The 5,443-nt window shown below is 41.9% G+C and overlaps 1 long non-coding RNA gene across 1 annotated transcript in view; it reads left to right on the forward strand.

Annotated features, from left to right (window-relative positions):
* LOC129385451 (uncharacterized) overlaps positions 1-4,306 on the forward strand; it is a 14,841-nt gene extending 10,535 nt beyond the window's left edge. The window contains exon 3 of the long non-coding RNA XR_008612976.2: positions 4,209-4,306. This is a non-coding gene — a long non-coding RNA (uncharacterized lncRNA). The remainder of the gene's footprint in view (positions 1-4,208) is intronic.
* Positions 4,307-5,443: the final 1,137 nt, after the last annotated feature.

Below are 5,443 nucleotides of genomic sequence, written 5' to 3' on the forward strand. Positions count from 1 at the left end.
TTGGGGCTTTGCAGAATGGCCAACCTTTTTTGTTTTTGCAAGGCACCGGCTTGCGTCAAAAATCACGAAATTAAATACATGGATGGTTAGGAAGAAGTCGTTTATCAAATTCCTTTGTCATGCGGCAAAGAATACGTGGGCCAAAGAAGCAATGCCTGAATGAGAGGCTGGGGCAATATCACAACAATGTTAGAAATGGGAGAGATGGTCCCCTGGTAATTCATTGCACAAGTTTGCAAATGTAAGCCAAATATTTCCTTTTGCCAGAAGCCGTGTCAATTGGGTTAGATTATTTATCAGAATCATCAGCCTATTTTATGTCCACTGCAGGACGAAGGCCTCTCCCTGAGATTTCCAATTAGCCCTGACCTGCAGCCTAGCGATTCCAAGAAGCGCCTGCGAATTTTTTCGTTTCATCACCCTACCACATCATCTGCTGTCCGCGACTACGCTTCCCTTCTCTCGGCAACCATATGTAACCCTAATGGTCCAACGGTTACGTAATCTATGCATAACGTGCCCTGCCCAGCTCTATTGATTATCCTAATGTCAATTAGAATATCGGCTACACCGTTAGCTCTCTGATCCACAACGTTGTCTTCCTCTCTCTTTATGTTACGCCTTACATTATTCGTTCCATCACTCTTTGCGTGGTCCTTAACTTGTTTTCGAGCTTCTTTGTCAGTCTCCACGTTGCTATCCTATATAGTAGCACCGGTAAAATGCACTCATTGTACACTTTTCTTTTCAATTATAGTGGTAAGCTTTCAGTCAGGATCAGACAGTGTCTGCCGTATGCGCTCCAACCTATTCTTATTCTTCTCTAAATGTGCTTCTTGCAATCAGGGTCCCTGCGAGTAATTGACTCAGGTAAACGTACTACTTCACAGACTCTAGAAGCTGAGTGGCGATCCTGAAGTCTTGTTCCCTTACGCGGCTATTTATCTTTATATTTGTCTTACGCAGATCAATCTTCAACCCCATCCTTGCACTCTCTCTGTTAAGGTCCTCGATAATTTATTTTAACACGTGCACAGAGTTGCTGAACAGGGCAATGCCTTCTGAAAATTGAAGGTTGCTGACATATTTGCCATTGATCATCTCTCCTTAGCCTTCCTTTTTTAATAGTTTGAATACATCTTCCTAGCACACAGTGAATAGCATTCCAGCGATTATGTTTCCTGGTCTGACCCCTTTCTTTCGAGGCAACGTCCTACTTTTCGAGAATGAAAGTGGCTATGGCACCTATGCATATATTTTCCAAGATATTTACGTAAGTGTCATGTACTCCTTGATTACGTAGTGCCTCTATGACTGCTGGTATCTCTGCTGAATGAAATGCCTTTTCGTAATTTATTAAAGGCGTACAGAAAGGCTAACTTTACTGTGCGGATTCTTCGATTACCTCATAGATGACATGAATGTGATCCATTGAACACATCTCTTCTTGAAGCCAGCCTGTTCCCTTGGTTCACTGAAGTCCATTATTGCCCTTATTGTATTGGAGGATATCTTGGTGCATATTTTATACAATACGGGATGTAAGCTCATGGACCTATAATTTTTCAAATCTTCACCGTCTCTCGTTTTATGGACTCGTATACTTGGCATTCTTCCAGTTCTCTAGGACCCTTGAAGTCGATACACAGTTCGTATAAAGGACCGCTAGTTTCTTAAGCAATACGTCTCCTCTATTTTTGATTCAACTGACTGTTATTCAATCTTCTCCTGCCGCTTTTCCCCGTTTTATATCTCGCAATGCCCTTCTAACTTCATCGCGAGTTACAGAAGGAAACTCTATAACCTGTTCATTACTAATTCTAATGGAGGTATCGTGGCCGCTCTGGGTACAGTGCAGGCCAGTATAGAATTCTTCCGCTGCTTTTACTATATCTTAGGGATTGCTGATGATAGTACCGTGCTTATCTTTCAGTGCATCCATCCTGGTTTTCCCTGTGCCAAGTTTCCTTCTCACTGATATTATGCAGGGTCCCTTTTTCACTGCTTCCTCGGTGTTTCTCGTGTTATAATTCGGGATATCCCTTATTTTATCCTTGCTGACCAATTTTGACAATTCTACGAATGCTATCTTATTTCTTGATTTAGGCACTTTCATTCATTTTCATTTCTTGATTAGGTCCTTTCTTACTTCAGAGAGCTTACCTTGGTGCCTTACCTCCAACTTGAATTGCTGCTTCTGAAGCCGGCCTAGTTACGGTTTCATTCATTACCTCTATGTTATATTTATCTGTCTGTAAGGCTGCATATTTGTTTGCAAGTACCAGCCGGAATTGGCCTGCTTTTACCCTTACTGTGCATAGGTTAGCCTGTTTCTTCGTGACTAATTTCACACTTCCTGTCTTCAAATTGAGGTGAATTCGAGACCTCCCTAATCTATGGTCACTGCACTTTACCCCATCTAACACTTCTACATCCTACACTATGCTGGTATCACCAGAAAGTATGAAATCTATCTCATTTCTTGTTTGATCAATAGGATTTTCCCAGGTCCCCTTTCTCTTGCTACGCTTGCTGAAGAAGGTTTTCATTATTCGCAAGTTATTCCTTTCCGCGAATTCTACTAGCATCTCACCTCTAGCTCTCCTAGAATCAGCGCCGTAGTTGCCGATTGCTTGTTCACCAGCCTGCTTTCGCCCCACTTTTGCATTGAAGTCGCCCATTACTACAGAGTACTGAATTTGCACTTATCGCTAATTCAACGTGTTCATAAAGATTATCTATTTTATCATCATAATGACCGGAGGCTGGTACATAGGCTTGCACGACTCTTTATTGTGTACCTCTTATTAAGCTTTATTACGACTACTGCTACACTCTCATTGTTGCTGTAGAACTCGTCAGTGTTACCCCCTATGTGCTTATGGATTACGAAGCCTATCCCTTATTGCTTCTTAGCTGGGAGTCCTCTATAGCGGAAGATGTGGCCGTTAGTCAGCACTGTATAAGCCTCACCAGTTCTTTCAACCTCACTCAAACCAATGATGTCCTAAACAATGCCTGATAGTTCCTCAAAGAATCCTGCTAAGCGAGGTTCACTCGAGAAAGTTCAGGTGTTAAAGGTGGCCAGGGTCAGTTTCCATTGGCGACGAGTCCTCATCCAGAGATTCTCAGTACCCTCTGCTGCGTTAGCGGTTTGAACACCGCCTTGGTCAGCTGCTCCACCGCTGCTGCGGTCTTAGGGTCATTGGTTCATCAAATTAGTCATTTGGAAGGGGGTCGGTTTCACCAAAATACCAGCTAATTAACATTTCTTTGCTGTGTAGAAAATGACATGTGGTTTAAACTCCTAAACCGCTGGTTTAAACTTTTTCCGCTGTACATATTGTAATTTATTGTATATTTAAGTTCGACTTCATCTTTCACTATTGCTATTTTTCTTATTTCTTCATTACCTGTGTCGTACAGGGATTCACTAGTGGCATGCATATTATTTAATTTTGCAATAAGTGCCAAGTTATAACACATGTTATTTATCTTTTCAAAAGACACTAGTGCCAACTACATTTAGTCTTTATCAAGTTAAACATTATATTGTACCAAGCCATTATACACATCTGTTCCAAAGTTAGTGCCACCTCTTAAACATTAGAGTCCTACAAAAGTGGAAAAGTGTGTTTCAACTTTTTTAATGTGCGCGGCAAAAAAAAAATAGAATAATCAATTCTTCCATGGCGAACCCTGCATCGGAAACTGTTAATCGATTGCAGGATAAAATTATGAATGATTATTCGGTAATCGATGAAAAAATGAATCGTCCATTCTTATTGTCATGCCTACTTTCCTCTTTTCATTATGGCCGTGAAAATCAAAACTTAGCCCATGACCTTGAATGGTGAAAGAGCACATGGCACCACGGCAACCTGCACTTCACCGCTGACACTAATCAGTACTACCGCGTCTTCAGTGAAAATTTGCAAGGATAACCGGTATTCTCTCGGTGCAAGGCGATTGACATAGTCTTTGCAGTGGCGTATTCATTTCGCATGTAACGGCAAGCACACAGCTTTGTTTTTCACTGTTAATATACACAATTAAAATGAAGGAGAGTCGTTTAGCGAAAAAAAAAATAAAGAATTTGAATAATAACGTTCTACTCAATGAAGGCGTTTTGTTTTCAGATTTGTGCTTGTATATCTGCTCATGTTATTGAGGTCGAAATACTTACCTTTCTTTTTCATCTTTTACAGGAATGTGTCTCCATGGGATATGTACATAAGGAAGTGTGAGACACTATCATTTCCCGTACCATGCTTTCCTTGAAAAGCTAATAAACGCTAATCTAGAATTTGTGAGAAAAATACAGGCAAAAAATACACACATAAAAACATTCACAGTATTTGCTTGTATATTCACTCCCATTTATTCTACATGCCTTAGGCGTCGTACTCGCGTTGAATTTTACCGAACTCGTGAAACATGAATGTTGCATAGCAGTTGACACCACTCGCGTTTCACGCGCTCAGGTGCTATAGACAACCGCGTTGATTTTAAATTTTATGTCCCCGTATTGAAGGGCCTTTTTGCTGTCTCTACTATGCAAAAGACACCTTAAGAACAATATAATGGAGAAGTCAGACGCACTGTCCCGTTCCAAGAAGTCGGCTTGACAGCGGAGTAAGAGCTTCCACTCTGACTTCCCCTACCGGCAGGAGGACTGTGCGAAACGCATACGAATGTGCTTTTTTTTTTTCGGTGGCGGCACGCAAACTCCTATGATACATGGGCCTTTGCATGTAAAGCTGAAAGAGGTAATTTAAGCTCTGAAAAAAATTATGTACCTAACATATTTTTTTCGAAACGAACTAGACATTTTCATTTATGTGTGAATTAACCTTAACAGTTAAACCCTGCTTTATGTTTAGGAATCTGTCTTGAATATGGCAGCTCGCGTTGGCCGATCTCGAAGACAATGCGGTCTAAAAACTGGGCCAGTGTGCCACTGAGATGACTTAGTGTGTGTCACTGATTTTGGACCAATGTGTTTGAACCGCTAGTTGTGATACGGTTCTGGGGTCACTGGTTCGGCCTCAGGTGTCACCATGAGGGTTGCTTGCGTACGCCGTCGGGACACATGAACATGGTCGCTAGCTTTCGCTATACCGGGGCGTTGCACTACGATGGTTAAGCGAACCCACACCGTCATCCATCTCTATCGCCGAGAATTGCTTGTTGTTGAGGAGATGAGGTGGGGAGGCTGAAGAAAACGAGAAAGGGGTTTATTTTACACATTTACACAACGATCCTGCAGCTATGGGAGCACATCCCATGTCGGAGTACTGTAAACATCTGATCTCACTGCACTTATAAGCCCGCTCCTCTGCACAAACCACAGTGCACCAAAGGTGTCCGCTTTTAGAACAGTTGCTTTCCTTAGTTAGCTATATAAGCGAATTCGGTGATTTTGTTGCGGCCAGTCCAAGGG

Source organism: Dermacentor andersoni, chromosome 7 (assembly GCF_023375885.2).
Source record: "Dermacentor andersoni chromosome 7, qqDerAnde1_hic_scaffold, whole genome shotgun sequence".
Lineage (NCBI taxonomy): Eukaryota > Metazoa > Arthropoda > Arachnida > Ixodida > Ixodidae > Dermacentor > Dermacentor andersoni.